Consider the following 15,056-nt stretch of genomic DNA (forward strand, 5'->3'; position numbering starts at 1 on the left):
AGACTAGGCCAGTCTTTTCTCTGTAAAGAGGAAAAAAAAAGACTTCTCATTGTTTGATTAGGCAAAAAGCATCTCGAAAAGATGCTGGTGTTTTGTTTTTTTTTTCTTTGCTTTTCTTCCTGATGATGAAATATGATGGAGGCAAATAATACTCACAGTTCCATGGAGTTCAGTTCTTTAACTTGATATTCACTCTGCATTTGCACAATGGTTATTTTGTGAAACATTTCATTTTTTGTTTTGTACACTGTATTTTGTAGAATCCCTCTATTTTTGTTAGCAAGGAATTAATTATTCTATTTTCACACTCAGTGATTTTAAATTACTTTTGCTCTTCATAGATGTATTCATTGTTTTATTGAGTTTAATGTTGATTTCAATTGAAATTCAGTGATATAAATGCACAATTGCAGATTGAACAACTGAACTCATTGAGTTTATTGCCAAAAAAAAAAATAAATAAAATTAAGTTAGAAGCACTTAAAAGAATTTCAAGTTTAAAAAGCAAGTAAAAGACTGTTTATTGCAAGTTGCTTGGAGTTTGTAATACACGTAACAAAAACAGGATAGATTTTGCACTGTCTGATATTGGAAGAGTGTAGTAAAATATATGTATGTGTATAGAATGGTTTTCATTGAAGTGATAGACAAATAATTGACCAAATTTCAAGATCTCAATCAAATTGTCTTTATATTGACATTAACATCTTTTGGTTCATACAGAAATCTAAAAAGATGATCTTTTCCTTCCTACCTTATGAGTCACGTGTTTTATTACGGAAGTAGATATGAATATTGGGATAACCATGGTTATTTCCATCCTTTAAGCTCTTTGCTTTGGGTTTCACACACCTGACAGAGAAAATGAGAGGGGACAATTCAAGCAGGTGGCTCATGTTAACCATTAATCTTTCCTGAGTAAGAAGCGGGAGGGTCTTGGGCTCTTAAAAAGCAACATAGGCCTTAGTTTAGAACATTCATGAGAAGCAGGAGAGAAGGAAAAAGATGAAGGTGGTGTATTTTAAAGAAAAAGCTGTACTTGGTAAAAAGCAAAACCAACCAACCAAAAAGATTAATATTATGGGGCAGAAGTCCAGCTTAACAAGAGCTATGTGTAGTCTGAGTTTTTTCTTCATAGAAGGTATGTGATCTGCTGGAGAGGTAAGAAGACTCAGGCAATGTTTTCTGAGAAATTTTGATACAGGTTGTCAAAAGCTACTTTTTTTCCCTGGCTTCTGTTCATGGTGCAGTGATTAGAGCATCTTGATTATCCTGATCTGTAGGTTGGTGTGAACTGCTTGTAAATGTTCAGATAGAGTTGTTGAGGTTATCTTCTTCTAGGGAAGAACTCTTTTGTTTTGGTTAGGAAAATAATTCATAGACTAGCTTAAATGTTTTGATCAAGCTGTAAGTGAGGGGTGGATGCAGGAGGGAAGTGGGTTCCTGAGTTCTGTGTGCTTACTATACTTCCCCACTTTTTAAATCTACAACAAGCTGAGCATTTTGTTCACTTTGTTCAGTGGAATACTCTTAGAAAGGCAAGCCCCGTGATCGTATACTTTCAGTTGTACCATTTGCTAACTGCAACCTCTAGATCTTAGCTTACTGGGCCCTTGGGTACCATTATAACAATATGTTTGTATCAGAAATATCTGGGTGACTTGTTTTTGTATGTATTTTAATAACTAAGAAGGATAAATATTTTCTTTAGCAGATGTGTAACCTGTGGGAAATGGCTTGTTCTGGTTATGTTTTTTTGGTTTTTTTTTTTTATTGTGTACTATCTTGTAGGCCTTGACTGTAGTCCGCAGAGGTCCTTCTTGTTGTGTTTTTTAACTTATTAGCACAATGTTTATTACTTGTGAAGTTTCTAAGTACTATTCTTATGTATGTTTCAATGAGAGCTATGGTCCAGACTTATGCAGACAGTAGTCTCTTTGAACTGTTTTATTTTCAGAGAATAGTTTAAAAATACGTATGTCCTATGTTGTGGTATTGCAATGATCCAAAAAAAAAGGTGGATACTGAATATCAAAACTGATCTCCTTTAGACCAAGCCTTGAATTTATGCCCTCTTAAAAAAAAAAAAAAAATTCTATCATTTCCTCCCCTGTTTTCCATAATGTGGTGTTGCCTAATAGGTGCAGCTGATCAGCATTAGCTCAGACTCTTAGGCCAGCTGAGCCTCCTATAGCAAGGCTTGGTGTGCGCCCTTTGAGCTGAGCCTGAGTTCAGTGTTTGGTAGGACAAGTACAAGCCTCTAGTATGTTGTGGACTACTGTGTAGTTCTGGGGTATTTATTTGCTGTCTTTATTAACAAGCAAGTTTTTGTGCATCAGGGAGATACATTAAGATGAAAAGTAAGATCTTGAGTCAGAAACCTCTTGTAAAAATAGCTTTATCAATGGATTAATCTAACAGCAAAGTTATATTACTGTAAAATCTCAAGCCTTTATCCTACTGTGGCTATTACATTCCTTCACAAAACTTTTGAAATCCAATCCTCAAAACCTATGCTTAATAAAAGTACTGCATATCCTATTTTGAGTAACTTTAACAATAACTTAAATTTTATTGAAGTTTAACGCTTGCACGTGTTCTTGGTGGAATCATTTATCTTATCAAAGACATCTGGTTTTCCTTGTTTCTTTTGGATGAAGTTCTATAGCTTTGAATTTCCCTCTCTAATTCCTAGCATTAGCTGTTTCTGTTTGGCAAATGCACGCACAGTTTCCTTTGAAGATGTTTTTGCCATAGACTATGGGCTGAATGCTTGAGGGCTAGTATACTTCAACCGACCTGGCTGTACATTTCTCTAAGAATAAAATTTTATTCTCTTTGTCCTTGAGCACGAAAAGAATGCCCCAAGACTTAAACTGTATGTGCTGTAGAAAATGAAATGTGAACAGAATAAAACCAAAGAGAATATATGTTGTAGAAAAGTGGAAACAGTCTTTCCAAATAAGTTCAGGATGAGCAAATTCCAACCTTAATTTGTAATGTGCTTTAAATTCTTTAGCTCACATATAAGCCATGTTCTCAGGCTTATCTGTAACCGGAAAGATGGTGTTAATTCAGATTAATACTTAAAAGAATTACAAAAGAAATGAAAACTTGTCTTTGGAGGTTGCCTTGCTTTGCTTTGAGCATATGGGTTTTTCAGAGCCTGAGTGACCAACTAAACCTGGACTCATGTTCTTTTCTGCACATCTCTTTTCCACAGGTAACACTTCAATTCATCAGACTAGTTTGTTTTGTGCTGTTTTCCTGAATTCTTCTGTATGGTGTGAGTTCTTGAAGATGTTCTTTGTTCATCTCGAACAGGTACCTCAATGAGTTTACAGTTGGCAGAAGCTGTAAGTTATCTCATGGCTAGAATAATGGTATATTTCTGGTGAAGAAAACACAGTTGTTTGCAGAATTTAGTAGAACAGAAGAGGTGCTGTAGGGGGGAATTCTTAGTTACCTAATCTTTTAGCAATGTACAATTTGGATCAGTCACCTGAAGGGCCCAAGAATACACATGACAAAAGTCAATTATCTTTTCCAATTTGTGCTTTAAATGTACTGTATATACACATAAATTGAAGTTTTTATTTTTTTTGTACAGAGCATAGAATTCTACTTGTAAAAATAAAAAGCCATTCTCCTAAATAGAAGCTGAAGTTTAGGTTAGGTTAATCTGCACTGATCTGAAAAACAAAGCTCATCGCTGAAAAGTGCTCTGAGATGTATGAGTATTACTATATGCAAGGTTGTGCAGTAGCTTTGTGCCTCTCAGTATTGTATTTTCTAATCTATGACTGATGGTGGCCAAAGCATGCTGTGTTTCAATAAGCTTTGCTTGTTACCTGCTAAGTGATGGCTTCTCATTTGTCTGTAGGATTATAGGATTATGAAGATGATCACTTCTCAGACACAGCCTTCAGTCAACAGAGCTGAGGAAAGCTCTTTGACTAAAGTGCAGCTTGCTAAAAGGGATAGCACTGTGGTCAAGATGCATGTGCATGTTTTCCACCAAGTTATAATTGACAGTAGATGATAAAAATTGACTGAATTTTAAATATTTAATGACAAAAATAGTGCTTTATATGTCACTTGTTTTTCTTATTTTCTAAACAGAAATTAGAAATCAGTGTTCTGAGGATGGGAGAGTCAAAACTTCACCCTGCAATAAAAGTTATTATTTTTTTTTAACTCTTTACCCAGAAGCAAATACCGATTCTATTTTTTTGGCACTTACAGGAACAGGGAAAAAAATATCTGTGATCTTTAAAAAGGAGCAAATCCAAACCAAGCCTGTGGATCTTGGCAGGTCCAGCCTTGTATAAATTCTACCATTTCTATAGCACCTTAAAGGTTTTCATTCACTCTGCTATTGCTTTATATTGCTTAAAATAGTTCTTAAATTAATAACATGCAAATATACTGATATGTATTCCAATATTCAGAATAAATCTGCTATTTTCACTTTTTCCACAAAATGAAATTACGGTAGCAGCAGAATAGTATTTTAACAATTCAGCAGGCAGGCTCTAAGTTACGGTGTTGGTTTCCAAACTCTTATTTTTTATGTACAGAGTTAGGGCTGTTATACACAGGTATGAGCAGGATATCTGAGAACCTGGTGAGCTACTAAAGTGCAACTTGGAGAAAGAAGTAGATAGTAGTGTTCTCTGTTCAGCAGCTTGTTTTGAAAGAGGTCTGAAAGATATTAAGATCAGAAGCCACCATGAAAATGTTGTCTTGCCATTTGACTCTTACATCCCATGTGTCTCTGTGTCAAATCTGTTATTATTAAATTAGATCTCCCTCTTTCTCTACTCTCAGGGGTTCACAAGCCAGTGGGATGACATGAAATGATAGGCTGGAATCTACCTTAATTCTTCAACCATTCAAGCAAATCTAATCAACTGCTTGCTTCATGTGGTTTTTGGTTTTGTTTTTATTTTAGCTCTTAGCCTACTTTAAAATGTCTGCAAGTCTAAAAAAAAAAAGGGGGGGGAGGGGGAGGGCTGAGAAAATACTGTATAGATTTTTTTCATTCCCTTTCATGCCCAGAATATATTTCATTAAATATGTTTCCTGGGCAGTTTGGGGGTGGCCCTTCCTTTTTAAAGGGAAGAGGCAGCCAGAGAGTCTTCTTTCTTAAAAGAAAAAGTATTTTAATTTATTTGAACGATGTTCAAGTCTAATATCTCTGAGTTGGATTTGCAAAACTTAGAGGGAGAAACACCATTGACTCTTAGTGTTGCTCTTGGATTTAGCAGTAGTTTCTGTTTCTTGTTTGTACCATGATTGCCTTCATGATCCCCTCAGCATAAAAAATGTCTGCTCAGTGTTTGTTACATTCTCTTTTCTGGCTGAACATCTGGCTGCTGTTCACCCTTTGTATTTTTGGCTTTACTGTCAAAAATGTCTTCAACCAATGAAGTTCCTGTTGCTACGTTACAGTGCAACTTTCACTGGCAATGCACCTGTGCGTCTCCTGTTAATGGTCTGTTTTTACAACGTGTGCTCACCACTAGTATTGCACAGTACTTTTGCAAGTCTTTTTTAAATCTAATCTAAAAAGAGTAAGACCAGAGGAAAAAGTAAAAGCTTACCATTAATTAGCAGTGTGAAAGAGAACTAACACAGATCAGAGGGGGGGGAAAAATAAAGGTATGCAAACAACATTCACAAGTGACTTCTTTGAAAGTTCTGCCATAACTGCATACAGACTAACATTTTCATCAGTTTCTTCCAAAGTAAAAGTAATTTGGTGCGCTCATACATGACAGAAAACTAACACTGCCAGATAACCGAGCATGGTGGCTCAGAACTTTCATTCCAGATGTTTTTGGTTTAAGTCATTTATTTGTATTTCCTACTGTGCTCTCAAAACTTGGATTAAAACACAGCCTGTTATCCAGTCCCCTGCAAGGCGTTGCTTTTCACGAGGAACTAGAGCACCCTCCATAGTTAGAGTAACTATCCAAATGTGAACTCAAATGAATTCATGTTCCGCACAGTCATGTCCTGGCTGCAGTATAAAATAACAGCAAGCTTATGGCTGTCATATACTGGGAATTAATGACTTCATACAACGCATGTTACTTACATAAAGATTTAGTTAAGTATTCTGTATTTGGCCATTCACTGTATCTGATATGCTCCTGTCTGGGAAGTGACAGCTGGAAGAAACTGAAGAATGAGACATTTGTGCAACAGGTATTCTTGACCACAAAGGCATGAAGCTGAAGTACAAAACCGTGCGGAATAAAAGATACTCTTGTAGCACTTTAAAAATTGGTTTAGCTTCTAGGATTGTCAAAGAGAAATATTTTTATTGTTGGACATTTTGAACTAGAAGGTAAAGTAGAGAGAGGAATTGCAGCAAGAATCATCTTAGCACAGGAGTAAGAGTGTGTGGAAACTGCTTTAGCTCTCTTATGGGCATACGGAATGCAGTTGTGCTGCATCATTTGCTTGTGTAGTTGCCCTGATGAAATTATCCTCTGTAAAATAATATTATTTTCAATGTTCTGAACTGTGTATGGTATTCACATTTAACAGTGTTGTTTCAAAAGACCTGTCAGACAAACGGTTTGCTTGATGCTCTCTGCTGACAACTTGAATGGCAAGATATTATGGCTTCAGGCTTAATAGCTGTTACCTAGGATATACGAGACTCTCATGCTATATTTAACTGTAGTTAACATACTGAGCCAGCAGTCTCTGTTGGTGGCATTCTACCTAAGCTTATTTTAATATTGTGATAAATACTGTACCTTAAGGTAGAAGGTATTTATATTACACCATATGTATTCCTGTCAACAAAATTAATTTTTATGGTCTTTTTTTCCAGAAGAAGAAAAATTAATTGTTTTCTGATAACTGTTTAAATAAAATGAAGTATGTTTTGCTTACTATAGGACTTTATTCACCATGACAACCAATATGTTTCTGTTCAATTGCCCTGGACCTTTTCTACCCTCTATTCATCATAGTTCTGTTCAAAATTGAATTTGTTTTGTGTACATACACACCTTTTTCTTCTTTTCAAATATCATCTATGTGCAAAGCACACTCTCCCTTTTATGAATGAGCATCCAGTTATGCAAGCCTAAACTAGGATGAATTTATGGCAATCCTTACAGGATGGTTGTCATGGAAGGTCATTACAGTTCAAGGAAGGTTAGAGAAACTTACCAGTTGACCTGAAAATTAGATTGCCAAATTGAATGCCCCTCATAGGGCACGGCATTTCAGTAACTTCAGCAGGTCCTGTCAGGAACTAGAGAAAAGCTACTTATTTAAAAATGAGTACTTTGTTGCTCAGTGCAAACACAATGAGAGTTGAAGGACAGCATGCTTTGTTGCACGACAACATGATATTTTTACATTACTGGCATGAAATCCACTTATGTTCTAGTAAGACACCACCATGCAAGCTGTTGTGCAAACTATATTCTATAGATAATCTTTGCCATTATAATGGGGAAAAAAAAAAGGAAAAAAAGGGGAAAAAAATCATGGGAATAATATTTAATTGAAAAAAAAGTGTGGCTGTGAACTGATAGTTTGGGATAAGTGTTTGTCCTGAACTTTTTTTACTTAAGCTGGAATATTTCAGTTGAAATGCTCACTGGTGGCAGCAATGTAATAACAGATGACAAATGAAAGTTCAAACTGTTTGAGTAAAAATACTCAGACAAAACAAAATGTTACAACCTATATCAAAAATACAGCTCCACCACACGAATAATAGATTTTTTTTATCTATATGTGGTATTGCTCAAAATGTTTGGCAATCTTTTAGTATTTGGTTCTTTTACATATTGTGAGCATGTACTTTTTTTTCACTTTGAGAACAGTAACAAATCAATTATGTAATTAAGTAATTGTTACTTTAATTTTTTCAAATTCTTCCAAATGTTCACAAAAGGATTCTTTAGCTTCATTGAGGAAACCAAGTACTCAAAAAAGGCACTGGAGTATTTATTTTGCACAGTACTAGCAATGTTGAAAATGCAGGGTGAGTTTTTTGCAAAAGCCAATTCTAATGCTTTTCTAGTGAAGCTAACCCCACACCCCCACCACCCTCTTCCCCTCTTCCTTCTACTAGAGTTAAGTAATTTTGGTTCTGACTTTTTTCCCTAAAGAAGGCAATTTTTTTTCGCATTACAGTTAGAGATAACCTAAGGAAATCAGGTAACAGGTTAATCCATGTAAGTAACCTTCTCCCCTAGTGTTCCAGTCAGTCAGTGAAGACATTTGAATGATGCGCCAATATGATTTCCCATACAGTGAATTGTGCTGAACACTGGCTCCTAATGAGTATTTCATTATTTTAAGTCAATTGCTCTCTGATTTTTGAAGCAGGCTTTTTTCCTTTTTATCTGCTAAGGTGGCACATAAAATGAGTTCCAGCTAACCGTTGAACTAACAAAATTAACAGACAATTCACCTGCAAAAATGAGGGAAACAATAGTATGATGTATTTTTCTAAAACCTGATTAGGCCTTTGAAGCAGTTATAAAATCACCTAATAGTTCTATTTTGAAATTAAATCAATGTGTTGCAGATACTTAGAACTTACGAGATATCATTTACTTTTGATAATTAGGTAAATATTCACTCTATGTTTTCAGTATTAGATCAATCATTCTTTATTAGTAGGCTTTAATCAAGAAATAGGCAGATCATTTGTTCAATACAATGGCTATTTCAGGTTTTTGTCTCTCTTTTTTCAGAGGTTACTATATAGGCCAGCTATGCAGGATTCTTTGTAGGTTGTGCTTATTCTTTGCAGGACAGTCAGTGGTCTTCTGTTCTTCCTCACATCTTCCTCTCACAATCATGTTTTGCACAACAAAATTACTCTCTCATGAATCTTGTCTGATCATCTGCTTGTCTCTTTGTGTAGTTCAACATAATAACATTAATAAAATTGAAAAGAAAAAAATCTTCCTGAGAAAAGCAGGATAGTTCACGTTATACAACTGGGCATTGGTTGCACAGGAGCAACCAGTTAGGGAAGAAAACAGTCAAAATATGGGACTTCTCTGACAAATCACAATTATCCAGTTTGTCTTCCAGGAATATCATGAATAATTGATACCAAGCTGATATTGGTCAAACCTAAAAGCAAAACTACTTTTGTTCAAAAGCTTGTCAGAAAAAGTCTATATGTACTCCTGTTTTTGAAAATCTAGGTGATCACAATGGAGGGAATTATGTTACTAATTCGTTGAATTATGTTTATATGTAAAATATGAGGCTATTGGTTCAAAAAGTTGCAGTAAAATGCTGCCAGGTTTTGATTGTCCATACTACAGTAAGTAGAGTCATAAGTTAGCCCAGTATTACTATGAAGTGAAGTATATTGCAGTGTAGTCTCTTCATTAATAGTTTCAAATTATTGTAATCAATAAATGTTTCCACAAGATCTCATGTTAACTTCATCCTGTTATCTTCTGGTAGTTGAACAAATAACTTGTCTTGCCAATGCACTCAGCAGGATAAAATATTAAATTCAACAGTGTAAGTTCATAATGCACCAATCTTCTGTCTCCTGCTGCCTTTTTGAATTTGCTAAATAACTGCAAAATATTTGAGTATGTGGGCCCCTAACTGGATTATTTCAATTATTGTATTCTGGAAAAATAACTGTTTAAACAACTCTTGAATTTAAGCTTTATTTTCTGTTACCCAAAAATGTTTTCACTTTCTTAATGATGGTATTTTCTACCTCATGTGGGTAGAAGTCTAGAATTTTATCTGTTTTTATTTTTAGCAAGATAGATTTTGGAAAACTGAAAACATCTTGCTTTGTGAGCTTTCCTTTTCTCTGATCTCCAGTTACTTACAAAACTGGCTATCCTGATTTTAGGAGATCGATCCAGGCTTTCTATTCAGGGTGTGTGTAATGCGCTGTTTACTATACACCCTGATAAAAGATGAATGACTCCTGGGGTAAAAGAATATATCCAGGTATTTTGGAAACTTGTCTGCCAAATAAAAACTGTAAATCTTTCAAATGATGATTAGGGACAGAGTACCTAAGACCTCTAGTGCGGCATGGATTCTGTCATGGAAGCAGGGATGGTGTTGTTTCTTTTTCTTTTTTTTGTGTGTTTTTTTTCTTGAGATTTTGTTTTGCAGAGGTGTGTTTTCCCCATTTGACACACATGGACTTTTGGGAGCTCAACTGCAAAAAGGGGGCTAAGGTTCTTTGAGGTTCCTTATCATGCAATGAAATTTTGACATGGGGTTATATTATCTTTGAAATAAAAAGTGGTGGAGTTCAGCTACCTAATGGGAGTTTATGGAGGAGACAAAAGGAGATTTTTGTCCCTTCACTGTGTGATTCCAAAAAGAGTTAATGGACACAAGTTGCAACAAGTGAGAGTCAGATAATGACCAGAAAAATAATTCAGTGTGATGGGAAGAGGTATTATAACAAGTTGGCAAAGGAGGCTGTAGAATATCCATCCTTTGGGATATTCAGGACTCCACTGGATGAGAGAGCAACTTGACAAAACTTCAGTGTGGGCCATGCTATGAACAGGAGATTGGACCAGAAAAAGTCCAGATGCCCCTTCTATACTCAGTCATTCACTCATTACTGGCATTGGGATCATGTTTTTGTTGGGAAACATTTGTGACTTGGATGTACTGTAAAGCTGTTATAGACCCTGACAGCTGTCTTGCTAAGCAGATTATGAAGCAAACCAGTTGGGAACAAGATAATTTTCTTAAAAACTAAGAAATTAATTTCAGTTAAGGAAAATAAATTAAATGAATAATTTTCTGGAGCCTTTTTATACTTTAGTCAAAATAAGTATAGTTTTAATAAGTATGTATCATCAGGCAAAACTCTTATGTAATATATTCTTTTAAAATTTCGGAGTGGAACAGTTTAAAATTTCTTGATATGTAGTTCCTATTGCTTCTCTTGGGAAATAATATTTTATTGTCAGTAAGCTTTTTCTATCTATATAGCCTGCATTTTCTTTATCATAATTTTATGCTGCTGTCTTTAGTTATGCATTGCGTACCACAGTAAGTGTTAATTCCTATTTGGATTTCATAGCCTAAAGACATGTTATTGTCTGATATGTTATTTATTCTTAGTTCTCTCTTACCCAAACTTTAAAAAAAAAAAAAAAACCACTCCGTTGACCTCTTAAGTACAGTGTGGGGTTTTTTACTTCCTTTTTCCTCTAAACTCACCCCAAGTTTTCCTCCTGTTTGTCTTATATTATAGAAAAATAATGGAAGTGTGTTCTATAGTAATTTAAAGAAATATTCTGTGCTTGGTGATAATGTGTTTCAAATCATGTTTGTTTGGTTGTTTTTTTTGAGGCATATTACTTTGCAAATAGGTACAAGATTTGTTGTCCCCAATTATGTACAGACTTTCTTTTTTCAGTATGATTGCCTTTACTGAATATAAATACAGATTATTTTTTTCTCTCTCGGCCATATTAACTTATATTTTTCCATGGTGACTGTGATTTATACATCTTTTTGAAACTCCTCATTGAAGCTCAGTACTAACATATAAAGGAGTTTTTTGAATGCTAAAAATATTTATCCTTCCTTAAAAATTTTTGAAGTTCAAGATGAAAGCTGATTTTTTATTTTTTATTTTTGACTTTACCTGTAGAAAACTGAAGACATGACTGAGTGATGTTAAAACACTGAAAATATTGCATTAACTTTATTTTATGGATTATCTGACATGTAGATAACTTAAAGGAGGCTGTAGCGAGGTGGGGGTTGGTCTATTCTCCCACGTGCCTGGTGACAGGATGAGGGGCTAAAGTTGCGCCAGGGGAGGTTTAGGTTGAATATTAGGAAGAACTTCTTTACTGAAAGGGTTGTTAGGCATTGGAATCGGCTGCCCAAGGAAGTAGTTGAGTCACCATCCCTGGAGGTCTTTAAAAGATGTTTAGATGTAGAGCTTAGTGATATGGTTTGGTGGAGGACTTGTTAGTGTTAGGTCAGGGGTTGGACTGGGTGATCTTGGAGGTCTCTTCCAACCTGGATGATTCTGTGATTTTTTTTTTCCTGAAATTAGAGATACCGTTTTTAATATACTACAGTTTTCACTTCAGAAAGATTTCAGAAGATGCAATTTTTAGCCATGTCAATAACTGTTTTGATCAGCGACATTTGTTAAATGACAACAAATATGAAGAATGATTATTTCACCCTATAATGGAAAGTCACAAATTTTTAGAGTTGCACCTTTAGGCAGTATCAAACGTTTCTAGTTAGTTGGAGAAATTATTCTGGAATTAGACCTCTGAAGGAAAAGATGCCTGTGAAAGGCTTCTGCTGTTTACTTGCAATGATCCAACAGTCAAATTATCAGATTGTTTCTGCCTGATAACAATCTTATCTGAGCCTATCAGATTGTCTTGAATGCCAAGCCTGATAACAGTAATTACTTGTGATCCCAAATTCACTGGAGGGCCATGTTGTATAATCATCAGCTTTTCTCTAGACTTTGTCTGTTTAGACTTAATTATTAGACTGCATTTTATTAGAACATAGGATTTTCCAGAATTCTTGAAAACTATACACTTTTAGATATTTCATATTTAGTATAAGCACATTCAGCATATGGGTAAAGCTTTCTTTCTTTACAATCTCTTCGAAGACCCTTTCTATATTAATTAAACTATGCCAGCCTTTGAAATATTAAAATTTAAAAGTTGTACGCTAACAAAGAAAACTACTCAGTTATTTAGAATCACTGTGTATATTCTGCTCTTCAGAATCCTACTTCTGGATTTGGATAATTTACTGTTATAACAACTTAAAGAAATGGGAAATGTCAAGTGGATTCCTCAGTACACCCACATGGAAAAGGTTATAACTTACCTCAACAAGGCATTACAAATTATAGCTATAAATAAGATTAACCTGTAAACTCATATTTCTTTATCTAGAATTTCACTTTTCAGTTTGAAATTATTTGTGCAGTAAGTCAGATCATTGCAAACAAGTGCTCTTTTCATGCTCATTTGTTATCTCCACAAAAGGATGGGGTTAAAGTCAGTGGAAAATGACTTTCATATCTGCATACTATTGTGAGGAAAATGAAAAGGAGAAAGATTATTCATTATTCCTCCCATTAGTTTCTTTGAGTGGCATTTAGCAGGCAGAATCTTAACATGTTGCTGTTTTGGTTTTTTATGCAATTCATAACTCTGTAAAACTCATTGCAAACAATATTGTCAGAAAAATGTAGTAAAGTTCAAATGAGCTTAGGCAAATTCATGCAAGACGTGTTCCCCCATGGCTATAATATGATCTGAATGCATCTTCCATCTCAGGTAGACTTGTGCGTTCAGTACAGAGTGAGAATGTACCAGAGACAAATCACTCCTCCATTGCTTTTTTGTTTATGCTCTTTACCATCTGTTATTGATTCTGATGGACAGCTAGGTCTCACTTTCTGACAGTTATTGTGTTCCTTACAATAGAAGTACAAATCATCTAGCTACATTGTAGCTAGAAGTGGTATCCATAAATTCAAAAAGAAATCATGAATGAGAGAGCTGATCTATTGAATAGTATGTAACCTCTTGTTGAAAAAGTATAATAGATGATGATTGACTGGTTAGTGTGTCACATAATCTACGTGAAATTTTTAGGGGTTCTAGGGAAACTTCCCATCTCCTTCTCATTAAACGTCTCTGAGTAGATTGCACTAATTTAATTGCGCATTTTTCTGCACTCTTGACATAAGTTCATTGCTAGCTTCTTCTATTTGCTTATTCTTCCCTTAATTTTTCCCTCATGAACTTAGATTTATTTTATCCAAAGTTTGCTATGGGGGGATCTCCTTGTTCATTATCAAAAATCAACTTTGAAATCGCTTTTACTTGTTATTTCCATGAATTTACTGAAATAATTCAGTTGGGTATCCCAACTTTACTGTTAACATGTGTAATTTTTTTCCAAATATATCTGGAAATTCACTCCCATAACACCACAATTCCTTTAATTATCTGTCTTTAACAAAGAAATCCTTACTGTCAAAATCAAAACTTGAGGCAGCATTTTCCTTAAGTGTGTTTATAACTTGAGCCAGAACCAACATGTTTCATCTGCACTTATGTTCATGCTACGTAAGGAATGCTTGAGCATCTTTATTCCTTTCTTGTGTTCTAGCACAACCCTGATGTAGACAATTATCCTCTCTTTACATTTTCAAACTATTTCCCCTGAATCTAATCACAACTTTCGTTTCTGAATGTCACAAGCCTGCAATAATCCTCTTTAAATTCTTCTGGGAATCTGTTAACCACTATTGATGACAAACAAAAGACATTTCCCCCACTGTGTTTTCTTTTAGACTTCCTTCAACCTAAAATCTGCACCTGGCATAAAGCACATGCTGCTGTTTCCTTGATAAGCGTTCAAATTTCCATAAGTAGGACCTTCATAGACCTGCCTCTTCTGTGAAGCTGGTGTGATTGTCTCCCTCTCCCACTCAATTTTAGCTATGCCTTTTGCACTTCCCTGCTATATTGTACTTGCTTTTTCAGTTTGTTCTATTCAATAAGCCAATTCTCCCATAACCTGCTTGTTGCCTCTGCATCTTACTCATAATTTCACGTCTTTAGGTCAGCCATTAGCAGTCTGTCCCAGAACTTGCTTGTACAGTATGTCTGTCTACCTTGCCTTGGTATTCCTTTACCATTTTCTGCAGGAAAAAAAAAAATGTAGTCCTTAGACTTTCTCCTCTGTAAGGATTTTCTGTGTTCAGTTTTCTTTATAACAATTTTTCAGCATCTCAGGGCTGCTCCAGAAGCTACTAAATTCCTGTTTTCTTCCCAAATAATGTTGAGCCTTGAAGAGAAGACAAAAATACACTGTATGAACTCACTCATTTGATGTTTTCTGATTGTTAACTTTGTTCTCTTGCAAGTATTGTCCACATTAGATCACTGAGGAAACTTATGATTTATATTTTAAGGTGTTTTTTGTTTCATTTTGGTTTTCCTGCTTCTGTTATTGCTTAATTAATGTATTCAAGTCACAGTAAGGAA

The 15,056-nt window shown here is 35.0% G+C and overlaps 1 protein-coding gene across 1 annotated transcript in view; it reads left to right on the top strand.

Moving 5' to 3' along the window:
* The first annotated feature begins 906 nt into the window (after window positions 1–906).
* ATP10B (ATPase phospholipid transporting 10B (putative)) overlaps window positions 907–15,056 on the top strand; it is a 216,125-nt gene continuing 201,975 nt past the window's right edge. The window contains exons 1-2 of the mRNA XM_067005484.1: window positions 907–1,141; window positions 3,224–3,324. The gene's annotated coding sequence lies outside the window, so the exon portion shown is untranslated. The remainder of the gene's footprint in view (window positions 1,142–3,223; window positions 3,325–15,056) is intronic.

Source organism: Anser cygnoides, chromosome 14 (assembly GCF_040182565.1).
Source record: "Anser cygnoides isolate HZ-2024a breed goose chromosome 14, Taihu_goose_T2T_genome, whole genome shotgun sequence".
NCBI classification, from domain to species: domain Eukaryota; kingdom Metazoa; phylum Chordata; class Aves; order Anseriformes; family Anatidae; genus Anser; species Anser cygnoides.